At 34.3% G+C, this 22,870-nt stretch overlaps 2 protein-coding genes across 2 annotated transcripts in view; both read left to right on the plus strand.

The window, feature by feature from the left end:
* The window catches only part of LOC130448378 (pyrimidodiazepine synthase-like), a 445,274-nt gene that overhangs the window by 80,110 nt on the left and 342,294 nt on the right, over window positions 1–22,870 (plus strand). The window lies entirely within an intron of this gene.
* LOC130448370 (choline O-acetyltransferase) overlaps window positions 1–22,870 on the plus strand; it is a 135,984-nt gene that overhangs the window by 72,373 nt on the left and 40,741 nt on the right. Inside the window, exon 2 of the mRNA XM_056785730.1 lies at window positions 9,883–9,971. The gene's annotated coding sequence lies outside the window, so the exon portion shown is untranslated. The remainder of the gene's footprint in view (window positions 1–9,882; window positions 9,972–22,870) is intronic.

Consider the following 22,870-nt stretch of genomic DNA (forward strand, 5'->3'; position numbering starts at 1 on the left):
AAAGTTGATATTGTTCTATGAGAAACTATATCATTATTATCAAATATCCTGACTATAATATATCTTCTTCCAGTTTCGAAGTTTTCAAACTCTATTTGGTGTATCGCCCCTTCCTTCTCGATACCTTTCCTTATCCTGGCTCACTCCATATCATTTGTGGTCGACCTCTACTCTATATTGCAATTGGAGAATCATCTCCTTAGCGATAACTATAGAAATGGGTTTACGACACTTCCCTGTAGCACGCCTGATTGATGGGGTATATCACAAAGGTTTGAAAGTAGCGATTACTTGGGTAGGATTCAAGGATTGGATAGTAATTTGTCGGAATGTTTTTTTTTTAGTTTATAGAGTAATCTTTGGTGCCAGACATCATCGAATGCTTGCTAAATGTCCAGTTCTCCTCAAGACTTTTTATGATTTCATTTACAATTTTGCGGCATTGTTGAAAAGTAGAATTTTCATGACTAAATCCAAATTGATGTTGTCATATTTCATTTAGGTTTACTTCACTTTCAAGCCTCTATCCAGGAATAGTTTTTAGAATATTTTGGAGAGAAGTCGTGAGAGGCTAATGGGGCAATAGTAACTAGATAAATGGGGTATTATCTGAACAAGTTTCAGGGGGAAAGTAGGTTATTTCAAGAATGCTATTAAATATCATGGTAAGGAGGACCTTTACTTTTCAAAAAATCTGATTATCCGATTAGATTCGCCAGTGCGTATTTTTCAGTTTTTCAAAAGTATATTTCATTTATCTATCATTGTTCATATCTTAACAAACTTTCATATACTTTTGTTCTTTTGCAAACTGCTTCACTTAATTCGATTTTTCATTAATCATTCAAACACTTCATATTGATCTTTCAACTTTTCAATACCGATTGTTTTGGTTGGTGAATTCAATACTTTTCTTCCATCTTCAAAATACGACTGCATCGCTGTAACTAATAAAGCTACATTCATGTTATTGGGACAATTCACATTTGCCCAGTAAGAAAGGCTTTATGGATATTTTACCCTTGAAAGGGTTATATAGGGAATGGAAATTTGAATAGAAGTCCACCAGTTTTTGATGTTTATATAAAGCTGTGCCAGAAAAGCCATGAAAGGTCCAGCTTATTTCCAATACATACTCTTAATATCGGTGATATAAAAATATGTGTAATACTTTATAAATTTCCAATCAATTGAGGTAGAATGAGTTACGATTGATATTTTTATAACCTTTCAATCACTGTATAACCGTGTTATTACCTCAAAGGACTACTACGCATTTTTAATAGACTTAAATTCCGCTGCAAATAGACCTTTGTTAAAAATGTTAAGGGTGAAGTGAGGTCATGAAAAGAGTTATGTAGAGAGGCAATTAAATTATATAAAGGCATGATTCGAATTGGAGTTTAGGTGAATAAAACTAAGAATTAAAATTGCTCGTTAAATTACACTGGCTTACAAAAACTCTAACTTCATTTTGTCACATGGAAACAATAAAATTTTGAATGTACTAGAGCCAAAAAACGTGTTAATGTAAAAAAGAAACTTCAGGTTTCCTTGTGATATATATTTCCGTAAAAGTTATGAGCATTAGATCAATTTAGAGATATTATTGCTTAATATAGAATAAATATTGGAGATTTTCGTGAATATTTGACTTCTGGAAAGTCTTTTCTGAGTTTCCAACTATAATCCGCTAGCGTTACTAGACTCAATTTTCCTTGATAGCGATCCTCCATCAAGGAAACTTCTTGATTAAACCTCTCGCTTACAAAATTCTTTTACAATTTTATTTTTAGTCCTCAACCCGCAACACAATTCGAAATTATGAAATAATTTATTCTAAGTCTTTGTTATTTTTCAGCTTATGGTTTCCTAGAAAATTTTGGACACCGTTTACAAAGCATTTCCAGGAGAGTTTTCCCCGATCATTCAATATTTCTTCAAAGCTTTTATCTATTTCTTATTATTAGATCCACTGCCTATCATTGGGCATAACTTTAACAAAATGTTCAACTGTGGTGAAAAAATGTTATCAACTAAGGGATAATTTTCGACATTTTCACCTGGAGTGTGTGCGTGTGCCACACTTTTTTTGCATTGTAATTTTTCATGCCCATACTGTCCCACTAGCAAATGAAACAGCATAATTTCGAATAACCAAACTATAGTCCAAACAAAATGCACCGCAAGGCAAGTTTTTTCACAATATACAATTTTTCTGAGAAGAAATCTCATATTTTTTTGCTTTTTAACTAACTTTTGAGGCACCCAGAAACAATTTCCAGTGATTGGATGATTTTTAAAATCTAATAAATTAATTTGTTGGAGTCTGTTGATCGAAAAAAGGTTTGGATATCGAATGGTGAGTTTGGACTTTTATTCAAGTCAAACAAAAATAACAATCAATAATATGATCCTTTGGTTTGGTTCAAATTATTGGTATAGCGAATGGCATATGTCTGGGTTCTTATTTAACACAACCTAAAAGCAGTCACACGCGCGTTTCATAACATTTATGTGGAACCCAGGATTCATATCCTGGTACTGCTCAATTATCAATTAGCAATTTCGTCGCTGAGTTACCACCGGCACAAACTTTAATAGTTAATAGTTTCACTGCAAATGACTACGTCTATAAAAAACTCTATTCAACATTTTTTTCTTAATTAATTCCAAAATAGACTTTCAACATTTAAAAAAAAACAACTTATTTTAGATAATGGAACTCGTACCATCCTCATTATACCCAATTCATTATTAAGTTAATCCGATGTTGCTAACGATTTATTTGTACGTGATTGTCCTCTAGAATCTGTTTATCCGAAAAAAATAGTCTGAAATTAGAGAGTATAATTCTCACCAGGGGAAAATCCGTGTTTTCCGATGTTGGTGAAAAGAAAATCCATTGAGGCTGAACTAAAGTCTAATCTGTCGTTTTAGATGGGCGCTCGGAGAGCCTGAAACATCATTAATTAACTCGGATGGATAATGAAAGGAGAATTTACGTAATTAAGATATATGAAGGGCGAAATATGAGGAAGCCTACACCGGAGAAAAGCAAAATGATTATAATTTATAAATTAACTTAACCTGAAGTTCATTCGTTTCAATTTACTTATTATTGTGAAAATCGAGTTCAAAAGGGAGATTAATCAGTATCATATAAAAATATATAGTTGTGCTTTTCTTCCTTGAAGGAGTAGAACACGTTAAAATTAACAGAGTTGTAGTACAATAAGAAATAATGTTATAATACAGAGAGTTTTTCATGAGTAATGTCTTATCAGCTGTCTACTAGACACCTTGGCGTTGATAGCATGACCATCAGAAATGATTTCGAAGTATACTGAATCTTCAGAATCACATCAGACACAAAATAAGATTTTTCGCTCTAAACGACATCCCTTTGCGATGAGCTCTGGTAATTGTCCTTTTTCTAACTGATTTCCGATGTTCGAGTTGGATAAGGTCATTTTTCATCGCAAGTAACCAAGATGAAACCTGAATGCTCATTTGAAACTTGGTTTTTATATCTCCATTCATCTGGTTTAAGAGGGTTATACTGTTTGAGTTGATATTTTCCTTTGGTAGGTATCATTCGTTGAGGTATCGAAAGGCACTATCCAATTCTCTCAATTAGAGGACAAACTTTGAACAGCTAATCATGTCCTTCTTCACCAAATGGAATAAATTTTGTATTGTGAGTAACGCTCTATTATTTTCCATCTGTTGCACGTCACTACATCATTTACTTGTCCAAAGTACATTTAGGTCTTGATTCTGATAGTTACACCAATGACATAAAAATTACTGTACCAATAAATTGTTCTATTTCTTCTTTAGTGCTGGCTTGGTAACATCTTGAAAGGCTTTCAAATTGGATATCATTGCTATCAATCAACTCGTTAGTGAACAAATAAAAGAAGAAATCGGTTGGAAAATTTACTGTTCTATGTCGTTAGTAAGATCAACAGCTTCAGTGAAAATATAAAGATCCAGATCATAAGGAGGCAGATATTCGGTTGACTAGTTCATTCTGAGGGTATTTTTCTAATTAAAATATATTTTATAGAAAGACATTACACTTATATTCGATTAATTTTGAGTCATTCTATTCATTTTGTTCATACCGAAAAAATTGTCATATTGTAGCGTTTCATTTGGGTGTTTATCGAAGTACTGTGGGGTACACAATATTTCTTGTTTTTCCATCTGGTGCTTCAAGGGTGGTACAACATTTCTTGTTTTTCCATCTGGTGCTTCAAGGGGTGTAAAATATTTCTTGTTTTTCCATCTGGTGCTTCAAGGGGTGTACAATATTTCTTGTTTTCCATCTGGTGCTTCAAGGAGTGTAAAATATTTCTTGTTTTTCAATCTGGTGCTTCAAGGGGTGTACAATATTTCTTGTTTTCCATCTGGTGCTTCAAGGAGTGTAAAATATTTCTTGTTTTTCAATCTGGTGCTTCAAGGGGTGTAAAATATTTCTTGTTTTTCCATCTGGTGCTTCAAGGGGTGTACAATATTTCTTGTTTTCCATCTGGTGCTTCAAGGAGTGTAAAATATTTCTTGTTTTTCAATCTGGTGCTTCAAGGGGTGTACAATATTTCTTGTTTTCCATCTGGTGCTTCAAGGAGTGTAAAATATTTCTTGTTTTTCAATCTGGTGCTTCAAGGGGTGTAAAATATTTCTTGTTTTTCCATCTGGTGCTTCAAGGGGTATAGAATATTTCTTGATTTTCCAACAAATTTTTTTGCATTGTAAATTGTAGATAAAGATCATGCTCCCCGCTTATGATGCAATGATCTTCCTAAAATTGGAGACCCGGACTTACGAATTATGCATTATTAGATTATTTATTGTTATTGCATATGAATATTCGAAACATATATTCCTACTATAAGTATATTTATGATATACACAATATTTTATGTAGACGAATGAAATTAATTATAAGTAAAATAAAGTAATAATGATAATTAGTTAATCTCTTGTTTTTGCACAATGAATAAAAGGGAAGAAATATATTTTTTCTATTGATTTTTTTTTCAATTTCTCTCCTTGATTACTTCCTGTTCCAATTTACCTCTAATATAAAAACGTCAGCATTAACTCTCCCTTTACATCGAAGATACGGTCACTGCGGCTTCATTTTCCAGTTTCCGTGACGTATCTGGCTAATCTTTCGACCCCCGTTACATTCTTACTGACACCCTTACTAGTCGCGCCTGATTGCTTTGTCAGGTTGTTTTATTGTCACAAGTTCATCACCACACTTTGTGCCATTTATTTCTTTATCGTCCCCCTACCCCGTTTTTCTTGTTCGAGGGTAGGTACATCGGGATGTACAAAAAGGAAAACGCATCAGAGCGAGCGATCGTTTTTATGTAACAAACGATTCTGTTGTTAATTTCATCAAAAAATTCCTGTGAAGTACTATATATGCGAAGTGTACGAGGTGTGGTTATTAAGTAACGAGAGTACCGCTGGTACAGATGAAATACGCATGCGCCAAAGGTTAACGCCTGTCAGCTATTTAGTCTAAAACCTTATCTTTCGAATACGAAAGTCGTCTGGAGTAAAGAAATGAGGTTTTTGTGGTTTATGTGATAGTATATATTCTTCAGCTTCAATATTTTGGGCTATGAGAGATTGAAGCCGAAGATAAAGAAAGATCAGGATATCGGGATCAACTACCCAAAAATAACCGATCTGGTCTTTCGCTTTCGACAAATTTTACAATGAAAATTATTTATGTGAAAGAAATATTTTTTTCTTACTAAAAATTGGTTTACCTAGCTTCTAAACATTTTCTGCAATTACTGCAAGCAGTAGAGCTCACGGTTTATCTAAAATACGAAAAACATACATGCAAGTATTCAATATATTATTTAAATCTTTCATTGTTAGCTTGGTTCCAGTATTAGCAAATAATTTTTAGCTCCATGCACTTTTCTCAGCGATGTTTAATAAGTTCGATACCCTTTTTATATTTAGAATCGTCAAGATCTCCAAAATAGCCACTAACTGCTGACATCTTTGTAGGAAGATCTTTGACCATCGAACCATTTTTTGAAGTCTGGTAACAGAAAATAATCAGGGTGCTGAATAGGATGTATGATAGCAACTCAAACGTAACTTCATTAATTTTGGGCATTGCAGTAACAGATGTGTGAGCTGGTTCATTGTCTGAAATATCACTTTCTTCTTAGCCAAATACAGCTGTTTTTGCTTCATTTCTGGGACCAGCCTCGTATTTACACATTTCAATCTCTTTGAGTCTTCTACAAAACAATTAATTCTTATTTATCTTTTTTTGACTATTAATTAATTTTTTTGATATAATATTTGATATATAACAACTGTAATAAAACCAAACTTTTTGAGGAATGTCTAAATTTTTTATTCATTTAAAAGCATAGAGAATTAAAAAATCATAAATTTGACTAATAAAAGACACTTTTTCATGTTGATTCAAGTCTAGAGATCAAGTAGATGCTTGTCTAAAATTGGTAATCAGGTGATTTCTAAGTACTATGTCTTAATTTCAATAGACTTTTAGATTTCTACTGGCCAAAACCTCATAGGACAACCTCTGGTGAAAAATTATTAACGTGGATAGTAAAAGATATTAATCGGAGCCAACAATTACGAAGGAATGTCCAAAGATCATTGACAGAAAATATCAAATAACTGCTCGGCTCATAATGTGGAAAGCAAAGGCATAGAGAAAAACTAAGACTAATAAAGATAATGAATATAATTGATATAAAGTAGTCATGTCATGCCCGAGGGATTTGGACTGATGGTGTGATATTTGATTATCCAATTCATATAACATCATCTAATTTCAAATAAAATGTTTGTAGTAAGTTCAACAATTCATAAAAATTGTTGTGTAAACAAAAAATAAAACAGGTTGGCTTTGATAAAATACTTATTCGGTTTATAATAACTTTCACTTTATCTGACACTAAAAATTCCCTTCTTTTCTCAAGTCAAGTCGTTCTGTTTCCTTTTGTGTGCAAGTAATGCTAACGCGTCGCTTCGAGAACTTTTTAGCCGTGGGATTCTCTAGGGATTTACCCTGTTGGCGCACGTGAGACGCACCCAAATAAAGGAGAATCGTCCTGAGGTTAAAACAGTGACAGAGGAAGAGGATTTTATAAATAATATATAGAAAAGTTAGATTCTGCTTGGAGTTAACATAAACAAGTACTTAATAAAAATTCTAAATAAGATATTTGTGAAAGAATAGAATATAGAGACGTCTTCAGAAAGGCTTGGTTTGGTTTATTATTTAAAGCTGTTGGTAGAAATTTGGATGCTACGAAATACTTAATGGAAGACTTAGTTATTTCTCTCAGGAGCGAGCTCAATTTAACTATTCAACAAATGGATACCCCTCCACCTTGGTGGGTTCCCGTACTCAAAACTAATACCATCCTTGATACTGCAAAAAATGGAATCCGCTTAACCTTATTAAGACAAACGAAAAACTACAAAAACCAGTATATAATATTCACTGATGCTTTTAAAACTTCAGCTACATACCAAAACCCAATCTTACTGATTAAAGCAGAAATTGCGTAATTAAAAAATTAAGAACCTATCGTCAAATTTATGTTTGTACTACCATATTCTATTATATGAGAAAGTAGACCAGCCAGCTCGATCAGCAACAAATAACCAGGACTCTATCCAAATAGGCTTATTTTCTTCTCATGACATGGAGTCCGTGGTAAAACATACGGAGTACAAGAATCTGTAAACACATTCTGAGTATGTCCACCATCGAAAATTTCAATATTCGTGGTGGCAGATTTGACATATTCACATCAGTGCTGTCATATAATAAAACTTATTTCGCAACCTCCCATATATGTCCGGAATATTGCAAGACATTTCCTGCTCAAACTGTGGTATTATTTATCTCAATATAATAATAATGAACTACTAACTAATAGTTTCAGAAACAACAGATGAAAACCTTGACAAAAATAAAAAGGCTATAGACGCTTCATCAAAAGTAAAGTCCCAATATTTTTGACAAAATTGTTTATTGTCATCGTTGAAAATCTCAAACTTTTGTCTATTTTCCGAAATTGTTTCTATTTATCTCGATACACTTTTGAAGATGGTTCCCCAGCTTTTGTATCCTAAGTAGCAAAAGTCACATAAATCTTCATTTGACTTCCTGAAGGAGTAATAATCTTAGAGGTTAATTAACGGCTGTACAAATGAGGCATTACAGTCCACTTAAATGTGTTTGACGAGCGACGCGACGTGGGGTCGAGCTTCCTCCCCGACGATTCTGGATTGTTCTTCGGAGTTTGGTTAATGTTACACAATATTTATCTTAATTTTTTTGTCATCCCAGTTTGCATGGAATCGCTGAAGAGTATCCACTTTCAATCCCCAAAGATGGTTGCGTTAAGTTTTCTGCGGACTGCGTTTATTTGAATTTCTTTGTTGGTATTGAACCAGAATAACGCCTCTGACAAAATTGTGGTTTTGTTTCAGGTGTGTAATAATATACACACTCTTCTTCTATCATGACAACTTCTCCTTGTGGCCTTCCCCTTCAAATTGTTTATTAAACTTGGAAGGACAGTGAAGGCGTTGCTCCTCGTGTCCGAAAGTCGGCAGACTACGGACCCAGCGATCAATTTTTACCTCCGGTCTTTGAGCGGATCAATGTTGATCTTCTGGACAACCGCATCCAAAGCCTGCGGTCTTCTTCTCCATTTTTTTTTCGTGCACCATCTGCTGGTTTGCTGAACGGATATACACTCTCTACTATAAACCTCCGTCAGTTGACGATGAATCTTCACGAGTAGTAACTTCCTTGAACAAAGAAACTGGAATACTGCTGGAACCTCGTACTTAGTGAGAGCGGCGATCATCATTTCCAGATCTAGATCATTGAACGACGTGGCGAATCGCGAATATTGAGGGAACCAATGTACACAGCGCTGTTGCTGGATTTAGCTTGGCCCAATGAGCTCTACTCATTAGAAACCTTACTTTTGAAACAACTGAATTCAATTTTCATTCAAGAAAAACCCTAGTATTTTGATTCAAATTGAATGAAAATATTATATCTACACGCATAAATCAAATCGCACATTTTTTTCTCATTTGCTCTGCCCAACAATTTTGCAAATGACGCATCAAAAATTAGTCCTAACCAAAAAACTACGTCGATTCCTGCGGAGATGGATGGGAATACCTAATATAAGAGAAGGTAAGACACGCCTCTCTCGTCAATCAACTTTTGACTATTTAGAGTCATCTAAGACACAATCTTCTTGCTATAGGTATCACGAACCTTCCAGAATGCCGCTAGCGTATGAAGAAAGAAGAAATTGCAGACTACGTTATCCTGAATGCCTAGCTCTAACAAGGGAATTATCCTGGGCAAGCTAGACAGTTTGCTTGGTGATTTTAAGTAGTGGTTTTAAGTTAGGCATGACAGGCTTATAAAAAAACATTTGTACTCCATGGTCTCTAGCAGTAATTGAATGACGTATTGTCATGAAGAGCCAGAAAGTTTGCTAAATTTCAAGTCAATAGATTAATTGAAACTGAAAAATTTGATTGATTGATCTAACAGATTATATTGTGTAAAGTGTTGTAATCGAAATTATTAATCACGTGAATTATGCTTACCGCCTGCCTCAGTAGCATGATTTTTACTCAAATTTTATCGGAAACTTATAGTTTCACATCTAATTCGTATAGGTTTACAAGTAAGGAGACAGGTTCATTCATTTTTTCGTATTTATTAATACAAATGAAATTTACACCACAGTTTCTAATGAAGATGATCTTTAGGATCATACTAATCCCACTAATATGTTAATTATGTATTTTATTTTGCAGGATGGCGAGAATCAATACTTGCACTACCAAAAAAATTGTTATCTGGTACGACCCGGGTGCACACAAATTCCGTGGCAGCTGACGAAGAGGTAAGAAAATAAGTTATGCAAAAAAGGTAAAATTTGTATTATTCATTATGCACATTTGATTTCGTACGTGTTAACTGATTTTTTTCGGAATATCTTTTGCAGAACATACGTTATATTGCTGTTGAAATCAGAAGATCAAGAAGGCGCTATATTTTTGAATGTATCTCTCTTGGAAAACTGTAATCAAGTAATTTCGACAACACCACCACCAAATAAAACATGTCTAAATATTTAGGAAAGATCTTATTTGAAAAATAGAAATCTACCTCAATTATTTCACAAAATTTCATTTTGTGGTCAGCATTAGGTATCAGATAATTCTTGTACCAACTTTACTATATGCAAATCACTGCTCTTAATAATGTCGCCGTTGGAACCTACTATGATTTAATGTGCTGATACAGATACGACAAGAATGATATGCAAAAAGAACGAACCAAAATAATGTAATTGCCATGTAACAAATTTTACCCAGCTTTACAGCGATTTGCTCATCATCAACTGGAATTAATTATTGGTTGAAAACAACGTTAACGGGTAAACTTGGACTGGCGAATATTTTTCCAGTAAAATTTGAAATACAATATCTGCTCTCAACACAATTCCTAGATCTATGAAAACTAAACTTAACGGCTCAACAAAGACATTGCTCGCGACCTAGAAGGAAAACATCGTCTGTTACAGGAATTTTAGAGTACCAATAATGATGATGATTACATTGAATTTAGTAATGTACGAACCAAAATTTTCGCGAGTGGAAAGTGAATTGAGTTACCATCAAGAGATACAACAAGGAAAAGACCTTCATTGAGGATGTAGCTGTTAATGCTTATGATGAAAGAATTGTAAATAGGTTAATCAATCGTCATAGGTTTAAAAAGCCAAACCCAAAAATGAAAAACAAGAAAAATTTGCTCTGATACCTTTATACAAATGGACAAAACAATTAATGGATAATCCTAGGAAAAAATACCAAATTTGTAAAAGAGCGGTATATATGGAACTAGCTGTAGTGATTGTGACCGAAAGTATATTGGGCAGACTAAGAGATCCGTTATTGTCCGGTTTAAAGAGCACATAGCTCATTTGCAATATGGACGGACCGGTAAATCAGGTGTTGCCTTCCAGAAGACGATAACTTGGTTATCGAAACGCACTTCAGACAGTTTAATCGTGAGTGTTAGTGTAGTGTACATAGTGTGTTCAGTATGAATATGGCCAACGGTTCCAGAAATTCCAACTTAATTGTGTTGTATAGTTGAATTCTCGTCAAAACCCATTGAAGTTCCGGAGATAAGGAAAATTAGACGTTTTTGCTCCATTTTTAGAAAGGATACTTAATAATTATATTCAACTTCTCTAATATATCGTTTTACGACGTTATTTACGTTATTTATTTACAACCTGAAACCAAATGTATGTCATAAATATAAATAAAGTTGTATGATACCATTTAACATGGATTATTTCAAATAGTCTTCACTGGTTGGTTTATAAATTTTATGAATCATTAAAAATTCATTCACTTTAATAGCTACTCATCATACATACTTAAAAATGAGTAAATTTTTGAAAAAATGACGTTTTTACTATAAATGCAATAAAGCAATCAACGTGTACGCATATATTAATTAATCCTGAATGCAAATTTTGCCGGATGCTATTATAATACTATATCAAAGGGTGTAAAAAAGGGGAGAAATACCCTCTGTGAACTCGCTGGTGGGCTAATACACCCGGAACAATAGGGTGCTTTACCCCCGAAACGTGAAGGTTTGTTGTCGAGATAATGATAGAACAAACCTCGGCTACAGAGATAAACATCGGTATGTAGGCGAGTACATACAGGGTGAGTTAATTATCGAATATTGAGTGGGTAGTGTTGAAAAAATAATGTCAAATGATTATTGGAGCTATGATTATTATTAAAACATATTGTTAAGATATAGAAAATTCCACATTTTCAAATTTATATTTCGAATTCTTGTCAACTCGCTTGCGGCGATCTGGATCACGTTGTCCAATTCTCAAGTACACAGAAATTTTCACATAGATCTAGTGTTAGTATGAGGGTGGTTCAAACATAAACAAGAATTTTGTTATAACAAAAATTTTTCATCGCTTTTCTAGATAATGTTTGTCACAATATACACACGCTTTTTCGTGAATTTCGATCCGCCAAGTACCTCTTTCAATGGACCAAATAAATAATAGTCGCATGGCGATAAATCGGAACTATTAGAAGGGTGCTCCAGAGTCACACAAGCCAATTTGTTCAACGTTTCCATCGTAGCAATATCGCAGCAAGGATTAGAACATCGCGTCGTTTTCTGTAGATCGGTAGATAAGATTCACTGTGTTTTGGAGGTCACTGCTTGTTCACAGTTCGTTTTTCAATTTCATAATCACCGCAATTACTTCCATCATGTTTCATAATAGGGTAGACGTTTCCCGCTGATAGTGTCTTCGTTTTTCATCCTCCTCGACTTTGAGGAATATTCGGTGCAATACATTTTCTCCTTTCTCTTCATTGCGCTGCAGGTAACACGTGCAAACTTCCCAGCGTGTGAATTTGCATTCAAAATGCACTTACAGTACTGCGACGAGATTCTAAAATCAGTGTTTCCTCAGCGCTGACGTTCTCATCGGTAAAAATTGAGTTTTGGAGATGCACTCATCCTCGAACTGCCTTGTAGTACACTCATCATCGATTACGCGGTCCCGTCTTTTCTTTACGTTTTGTAACAGACCAGTCTAACATCCATTGCAATTGTTGTCTTTATGAAATACTGAACACACTGTTTACACCACCACTACAACAATTACACTGTTTGATGCGCGTTTCGATAAGATGTAGTAGGACTGTAGACAGTGTGTTTAGAATGAATATCATCAACGGCTCCAGAAAATTCACCTTAGTTATTTTGAGCAAATAACAAAAAAGTCATAAACATTAAAATGTGAATTATCTTTCCTAACCATATGTACAAGTATTTCCTCAAAAATAAATTGTTCTAATGGAATATTGAACTAAATCAAAAAGGACATAATATATTGTAAAGCTGCTTCAGAATTATTGGAATTATTGAGATTCTTTTCCCATAGGTTGGATATCAACTATTTTGGTAATTGTGCCCCCTTAATAAGTCATGAGATTATGTGACGTTAATCAGTTTTCTTAGGTTCCTAATCCAAGACATCCTTTTCCTTCTAATAGATCTTTTTCCTACAATTTTTCCCTAAATTACGAGCTGTGGGATCTCATATTATTGAACTCTGATGATGTAGCCAAGATATTGAAGTTTCCTTGTTTTCATTCAATGAATGACATCTACGTTCTTTTCAATTTTCCTAGAAACAAATACGCATTGAGGGCTTAAGATTCTATACTATACAAAATGACTGAATTCATAGCACTTGAGCACCCATATTCTCCGCACCAAGCTCCGATCGAGGCTACTAAGAAGCTTCTTGTACCTATTTCAAACAGTAATTCCATGGAGCAGTCAGAACTTTTACCTATCAAGACTTTGTTGGCAAACAAATCCTCCCTTGTAACAAAATTATTTTTTACGTCTTACTATGTATCTGACTCCAAGAAAGATCTTTAGCGTGTAGCTCATTGGGCTCATAGTATAGCATTTTTTGAAATCATGTTTTTGTGGAATACTGAGAAACGTTGATTGAAACCATTCTCTTGATATTACTTACATCGCATCTGTATGAAGGTTGCCTCAACTAGGTACTTTTCCATCTTTAACTGATTGTATTACTAATTTCACTTCTTCCTGTAAAGTAGATGATCCTATTTCAGTGTTACTGTTGGTACTAATTTTCTCTTCTTTTTGAAAGACGTTTTAATATATTCGTCCCATAGGATCAGCTCATCTTCTATGTCCAATATTTCGTTCTTCATATGTAAAGATGTTTTACCTTTGTCCCTGACCAGATCCTGTAATCTCTTTTATTTTTTTGCACATTATGTGAGTAGTTTCTGCAAATTCTCTATTTCAGTGAATTTTTCTTTTATCCATTAATTTTTAACTCTCGATATTTTTCAGATTCCTTCTTTCTTTCAGACGCACTAAGATTTCCTTCCGCTGTGTTTTTCTTTAAAGCTTCAGATGATTCTCACAAGGTACTATGATAGCTTCGTTTAAGGCCATCTTAGTTGCTCTGATTTGCCGAGTATCCAAGTATTAATTTATATCGTCCATAATATTATTTCTTAGTAAGCTGGCATCAATACGTTTTCGGTTTGGCGAGATTCAAAGTCCCTCAAGCTTCATCATCATCTCGATAACAACAAGATTAACTACATCTTTTTATATTTGGTTGACGAGAATATCATCAATTTGATCCTATACGTTCTTTGTAATCTTGTGGTGATTTGTATACGTACAAGCAGCGCTTTGAAACTTTAAAAATTTAAAGAGGGTATGTAGAATTGTCAGAGATGATTCTTTCATTCGCCATGCTCTTTTCGATCCGTACATTGTTACGTATATCTTCTTCGATGTTTACAATTATATCGCCCAGCCTCGTGACCTCTTCGATGTCCTTGTAGATGTACTTCACTTCATCATCGCTTTCATATTATGCTAGAGCGTATACTTGGATTAATTTGAGCGTTCCATAGTTTGTTTCCATTTGTAGAATTATCTCGTTAGTAAAAATTGCAACTCCAGGAAAATATTAGCTGTCTTTACTTCCTAAATAACCTCACCACAGTTCACCCAACGAGCTTCCCTGATTCCTGTTATTCTGATGTTCAATCTCTCATTATAATATTGTGTGTTTTCCTTGGTTCCTAGATACTTTTGACATTCCATTTTTATTGATTTCTGTAGTAGGATGTTATTAATATCAATTGCATTTTTAACATCGATCACAGCTGTTCTTACTGAAGATGATATTGCAGGTAATATCACAATTTGAACTTCAATGCATCTTGCATCCTTATGCCGTTCGCCGTTCTGACTCCTTACCCCCATAAGTGGTTATTTTGACAGTCATTCAGTTGTCAGAGCCTCGAAAATTTTCTAGCTTTAAGTGCTTCTTAAAAAGTTGCCTCGATATATAAGATTTGCTATCGGATTCTCGTTTTTCCTAGGACAAATAGATAAAAACATTAAAATATGAATGAATTTCTAATTAATTGAACGAGTACTCTAATCTTGCATTGTTCAGTTTCTAATTTCATACCAGACAATTCCACAAGTTGGAGATTATATTACAAGATATAAAATATACAAATTACCGTCCGAAATCAATTAAGTTAATTGAAGCTTCTATCTTTGTGTAACTGGAACCAACAACGACCCCTTTCTGTATCATCCAACATTTGTAATACAAATCAAAGGAATGTTCGCATCAACGTCAAATAGACAATTGAGATACATGTTTCCGGGACGGAAGTGAATAACGTCGTGCATATTTGATCAAGTAGTAGTTGTTCCAGAAATGGTGAGACGTTTGATCATATTTTCATACGAAATCAGTGAATGATTTGACAATAATAAGCCTGGTATAAATAGTAGATATTAAGTTCAAAGCCGGAGCAGTTAATACGTGAGAAAACGAAGTTGTTGCAGGACAGTTTTTCTGCTTCGTAAACTAACAGCTGAAAAAAAACGTGAGAGGAGACATGGAAAAATTGTTAGTCACATGATCAATAATACAACAAGAACTATAATAAGGTCAAAAGCTGTATAAACGTATAGAAACGTGAAGAAAGAAAACGATAAGAAGTCATGAAGGGTGATTCGTCACGATAAAAAAATGGAAGAGCTCTAAACTTCTGTTTTTTCCTAAGAAATTCTAAATTTTGTTCTCATTTTACTCAAATAACCTAAAACTTGTATTAATTTATTTCCATCTTGATATTTTCCCACCTTTTTAATTGTTCCAAGTTATACAATAAATTACAAACAAAAAATTAATGTATACCATTTTCACCTAAACTTCTCAGTCAACCCCTCAAAAGATACTTTTACAAAGAAAGCATTACGTTAATGCTTCTCGCCCTAACATTCTTACTGTATAAGCTTTCTCTTAGGGCGCCAGCCCTGTGAGAAATAATCATCTGTAGCAGGTGTTTGCGGTATCGCCCACAACATATATTGTCACCCTTATTTATGCATTTCATGCTATATCATATTATGATGGAAAAAATTTGATATGTCGTTGAAATTCTTGGTGAGGAGACTTAAATCACAATCCGTAGAAAAATTCGAGGGAGATTTCATCGTTTGCTTATTCAGTTTCGAAAATTCCTACAACGTTACTAAAATATTTATTTTGACTTTTTTCATTATATTAAATAATAGTGAGAAGTTAATTCCAAATATATGGAATACAAAAAATTCATAGAAAAAAAAACGAAAAAAATGATAAATATTACAGTCTCTCTCATGTATTTTATGAACTTCATCTGAAACTATTAAAAAAATCGACGATTAATGGGATGCGGGATATAATAATATAATAACACGAATTTGCATAAAAAATGTTGATCCGAACAGGGAAGAAAAAAGGCAATTCGACCAATTTTGACATAATAGTGTCAAATTAACTTTTTTTGATTTTGTTGTGGTGTTACTATAGGCAGAGTAAACTATTTACCTTTGATTTCAGGGTCACTGTTATCGTCACATGATGGTAGGTTGTTGTTACCTGGTCTTCCAAAGAAAATAAAATCTTTTAAGAGGAAATGATCGAGTCGAATGCAAAGAGATGTTTTGAGTCAGAGATTTGGTTAAAAATATTGAATAACACAGATGATGAAATCTACTGAAATGTGTTCAAAAATAATTTTAAATATTCTCAAACAACAATCTACTATTCTTTTAGAAATGTTTCCTATAAATATGGATGGAAGCACAGGAAATTCTTTTAGTACAACAAATAAAAAAGAATATAACAATTGAATTTGTTGAACAATAAATCGAGGCAGGTAAAAAAGGAATAATGTATGTGGTCTAGCTGTTAAATAACGTGTCTGCGCGGCTAGACGGATGGGATGAAAAACGAGTAGTGCATTGGGTATCCAGATATCTTATCTATGCACTTTCCAAAACACGTTTCCGTCACTATAATAGTATTTGTGCAGTAGCGGTTTGAAACGAACGTGCCGAAAACCATGTGTGACGAAAAATATGAGCAACGTATCAATCTCAAATTCCTCGTTAAATTGAAAAAAACTCCGAGTGAGTGCTATAAATTTTCACAAGAGACATATGGGGATAATTCTCAATCTCGTGCGCGTGTTTTTGAGTAGTGTAAGCGCTTTAGTGAAGGTCGAGAGCGCACTGAAGATGACCAGCGCCCAGGTCGCCCTGTGACGGTTTTAACTCCGGAAAAGGTGACCAAAATCAACCAAATTGTGCGTGCTGATCATCGAATGAGCATCCGGATTATTGCCTAGAGTGTTAACGCCGATAAAGAAATGGTTAAAAAGATTTTACACGAGGAATTACACATGTCAAAAGTATGTGCGAAGTTGGTGCCAAAAAATCTGAGTTCTAGTCAAAAGCTCTTGCGTCAACGGATCTGCTCATATTTCTTTGAAAGGTTAGCAGAAGATCTGCTTTGATTTGAGTCGATGGGAACGGTAAAGCAAAAAACGGCGGAGCTCCTAAAGTTCCCCACCAAAGTATACATTCAACACTGCTTCGATCAATGGGAAAAACGTATGGAAAGGTGTGTGGCGAGGGAAAGGGAGTATATTGAAGGGAAGCATTGGAATGTAGAATAATTTTTATAATAAAACCCTTTTTCGTAACGAGTCTCGTTATTTAATAGCCAGACCTCGTCTCGTTGATATTGAAGTGGTGAAGAGCTGTCAGAAACTATTTTTTTTTAGAGCATCAAGTGACCACATCCATGTTGATATTTCTGGAACGAGAACTGTTTTCGTTGTTGAGTGAATTTTATTTCCAAAATAAAAATTCCCAGAATAGAATTCCATCAATCATTTCTCGTACAATTTATCTGCTTTCTATTATGGATAAATAATAACAAGTTGTATGATAACTGTTTCCAAACTAATGACCAATTCACCTTTGTCTAAAGTTAAAGTAAAACAGCTGCACTTGACAAGACCGCTTTCCCACTATTTAATGAAACCCAGAAAATCTCATTGAAATATTCTTTGTCATTGTTCGTTTGCAATTTTAGTCGCAGCAGGCAACGCTTCCTGCAGTTCCACAACTCAAATACACTCCTCCTGCTTTCTGTTATTAGTTTTTGATTGAGTTTAAAATAAAATAACAAACAAAATAATGAGAAATAGCATTGTAGGTGAAATGTCCCTTCATTCAGCATCATCAGGTTATTGAATTCGAGAAAAATAATATAATTATAGAATTTAGAGACAGAATTCAACTCGACAGTGTATTTATTTAAGCTCGTACCCAGTAAACGTAACTTTCCAAAATTTGTCTAGAAACTACTATCAAAGTTGATTCATGATGTACATAGAATATCAAGGTATTTGATAATTCAATAAAGTAAAGTAGAAACAAAATAAATAGATTAGAAATACAGGTACCTTTTAAAAATAACAACGAAACGAATGAAATGGACCAATGAAAAAGGTGAGGAATAGCTATGGCAACTATGTTAAACAAAGATTTTGAAATCAATTAGAAAAATTTGGAAATTACAAATTACAAACTCTTACGAATATTTTCGTATACATTTTTATTTTCCATTCCTTATTGGTGATAATTTTGGAACCTTATATTAGTTTAGATAAGCTTGGACGTGAGAGCTATGGTGTTAACCTGCGTTGACCTATCAAAAAGCAGCGACTTAAAGTTGTCGTATATAGAAACTTCAATGTGAGTATCATAGCCTCTATCTATGGAAAAATCACACTCACGAAGGATGTGTCTGGCGGTTTCCTTTGATTCTTTGGACAAACAAACGACTGTTGGGAGTTTCTCAGGTGCTCCAATATTCATCAAACAGTCTCCAGTAAGCATACAAATAACTGTTGTCTACTTAATGATACTACCTTTTGGGACCAGTTTATAGAATACAGAATATAGAATATAGAATTTTGGATTTCTTTTTGTTTTCCCACTTTTTTATGACTATGACTTGATGGAGGAAAACTGTGTTCCTATGAAAGAAGTTATCACGTATTCATTCATCGAGTTATGCTTTGACGTAGTCATTTCAAAGATTGAGTGCATTCTTCACTAGCCTTGACTCAATATTATAGTCATGTACTGGTGGGTTGTTCTGCATATGATACAAATCTTTGTTCAATTTCATAACGAGAAGAGATCAAATAGTTCATCATCATCATCAACATCATCATTCAGCCTTATCTCGTCCACTGCTGGACATAGACCTCCTCCAAATGCTTCCAGTTTTCTCTGCTCTGAGCGGTTGCTACCCAATTTGTCCGTATTCTTCTAATATCGTCAGTCCATCTCGTAGGGAGTCTTCCTGGATTTCGTCTGTATGTTCTCGGTCTCCAATCTAGAATTCTTTTTGTCCATCGGTTATCTTGTATCCTTGCAACATGTCCAGCACAAAGCCATTTTTATTTCAGTATTTGGTCTATGATATCTTTAGCTACAGATCGTCAGCGCAATTCGTCATTCCTCATCCCATCCTTCATAGTGCTGCCGAGAATAGACCTTTCCATTTTACGCTGTGTAATTTGCAATTTAAGAATTGTTGTTAATGTCAGGGTCTCCGCGCCATAAGTCAGGACTGGGGGGACGCATTAGTTAAAGACACATCTCCTTCGAACACATCTCGCAATTTACCAAACGAAACCCATCCAAGTGTCGTGCTTCGAGCTTCGTGCTTCTGTTGTTTGGTTGTCTGTAGTAATTTTTATCTCATGTCCCAAATATATATATAACTCTCCACCATCTGAATATCTTTGTTGTCCACATTTAGTGGCTGGCTAGGACTAAATATGTCATCATCTTGGTTTTATTGAAATTTATTTTTAGATCAACTTTGTTGCGCTTTGTAAATCTTGTATCATGTTTTTTGCTTCGCCTAATTCATCAGTTATGAGGACAATGTCATCTTCAAATCTTGGGTGATGTAGCCTTTCCTCATCTATGTTTATACCCTTATGTTCCCACTGTAGTGTTTTAAAAGCATGTTCCATAATAAATAGTTTCGGCGACATAGTATCACCTTGCCTAACGCCTCTTTCTATCTTCATTTTTTTAGTGGGAGAGTGTAGATTGACCGTTGTTGTCGCGTTGATATAAAACTTCTGTGATCCACACGACATTCTTCTAATGATTTCAAAATATCTGACAGCTCAAATAGTTTATATATCCTCAAAAGCAACAAATAGCTTGAACATTGAGAATTAAAATTATTACGAAGATTTCGCCCTCTCATGAAATTCAAGGCGCTCGACAAGAGCTATAAGGCGGCCATTCCCTAACTGTAACGAACCGTGAGCCCAATTTGTTCTGTTAGAGCTGTTACTACTCATGATTTCTTTTTTTATCGAATTGTACGGTACAAAATAATGCACTCATGTCGAAATTGCGTATAAACTTTTCTAAATATTAATTAGAATCAATTTTTCTGTTGAATATTAAATGTTTTAATCCGAATGTTCATTAACGATAATAATTTTTACGTAGACAAAATCTGATTGATGTTTGAGTAATTGGGAAAGTACTTTCATCAACTCATTTTGTAGGAAAGGTCAATATTAATAGACATAAGTTCGATTTATAATGGTGGTATAAGTTCATTTTTCCATTGAGATTTAAGGGTTTGGTTTGAATCAATTTTAAAATACTGACCAATTTTAATCAATATTAGAGATGATTTTTACATTACATACCATTTAAATTTCATTCTGAAATAATAATTACTGAATTTACTCGAGAAATAAGCAATTTTTTAGTTCCACATGGACGTATACCATTTTCAAAAGTAGCATACTAAAAGAAATGGAAACTGGAGCAAATTTAAATCCAGATTTTTATAGTCCCAAGTTTAACTGAAATGAAATTTTATCTAAAAAGTGATAGTTAAAATGAAGACATTCAAATACACTAGTAACAAGATTTATGAGGAGGTTGAAAGCAATATGACCTGGCATAGTCACGTGCCGATTTACTCATAGCCGTCCTCTTCAAGACCACAAAACTAAATACTCCGAAAAAGTTTCTAATCCCATACAAGCCCTAGATTCGTCCATCTTTGGAATATTGCTTGCAAATGTGGAGCTCGGCTCCCAAGCATACCCTAAAGCTGCACAACTCAATAAAGAAGAGAGAAATTTGACTAATAGTTATTTCAAAGTTAACCAGAAACTTGCAGAGCTTAGAGCAGTTTTTGCAAGACCTAGTTAGCTTGCAGATGCCCAAGAGTTCAAGCCTCTGAAATCAGCTAACAAAACACGTGTTTCCCGGGCATCTCCACACGGCAAGCACCCCTCGATTTACTTAAGTGTAAAAGGGTTTACCAACTTGTGCTTGCTTTTTACTTTGACAAGTGAATAGATGGTTATTCTCTTTGAAGTTTATTATTAATTTTGCTTCAAGTTATTTTGGTCTTCATTTTTCTCCAAATAGAAAAGGTTCATTCCTTTTGAACCTCATCCAACATATTTTAAGCCAGTTCACAATTTCTACGCTCATATTTTTTTCGTCTGATATTGTCTCTTCTTGAGATTTGGTTGAGACAAAGTCTTCTCTTCATAGAAAATGAACCTGATTTTTTTTCGGCGAGCTTTTATTGCATTATAATAGTCTTGGTTTGGGAGAAATGAATGACCCGACATTAAAAAAATTGTGATCAATAACATTTATATTATTATCGTCTAATTAAAAACTTCTCATCCATATCAGTACGACTTTAATATTGCCTTCTTGTTCGGTACATATGTCACTGTCCGAGAAGTACCTTACGTGACCTAAAGATGGCGGTAATTGCTTAACAAAATACCACTGTATTGGAAACTACACAATCTGTACAGCATATGTTTTAGGTTTGAGATGAGAAAGATAGGTGCTGCGTTTGGAAAAAACGAGACAAAAACAGCTTCGTGAAGATGTTTTCATCGAGTGGCAATTTTCCATAAAAATAAAGCCCAATTTTTGCACCGTTTCATAACCTTGGATGAAACGTGTGTCCATCACACCCAAAACAAAAGTACAAGCAAATCAATGAACTAAAAAGGGAGAATCGGTTCCAATGACCGGCAAAGATCGTTCCATCTGCAGGCGTCGGTTTTTTGGGATGTGCGTCGGATAATTTTCATTGATTATCTGGCAAAAAGAACTATCAACAGCAAGTATTATGCTAACTTATTGCAACGTTTGAGCAAAGAAATCAAGCCAAAACGGCCGCGCTTGGCTAAGAAGAAAGTGTTGTTTCATCAAGACAGTTCACCAGCTCATACATCCGTTATTGCGAAGGCCAAAATTAATGAAATAAAGTGAATTTCTACCTCCTTTGCCAGTTTCAGGCACTTAGGATTATTTTCTGTTCTTAAACTTGTAAAAATGGCTCGGTTCTTAAATATTTTCCGACAATAAAGAGGTCATGTCCGCAGTTATTGGCTATTTTAAGGATCTTGACAATTCATTATGAAAAAGGTAGCGAACTGATTGAGCATCGCTAGGGAATTAAAAGGAGATTACGTTGAAAAATAAATATATTCTTTTCCAAAACTCTTTTTTTTTGTCGAGCCAGGTACTTCTAGGATTATCCTCGTAAATAGTGCTTCTAAGTGCCGATAGTTCATTTCCCAAGTATTATGGACTCATATTTGTTTCATGTTAACAGTGAAGCTCTAGTTCGAACCATCTAGTATCTTTCACTCGAAAATTGTTAAAATATAATTGATTGAGATTTGCTACATACTTTTCGCTACGAATTAATAACTTCTTCAT

This window comes from Diorhabda sublineata, chromosome 8 (assembly GCF_026230105.1).
Source record: "Diorhabda sublineata isolate icDioSubl1.1 chromosome 8, icDioSubl1.1, whole genome shotgun sequence".
NCBI lineage: Eukaryota > Metazoa > Arthropoda > Insecta > Coleoptera > Chrysomelidae > Diorhabda > Diorhabda sublineata.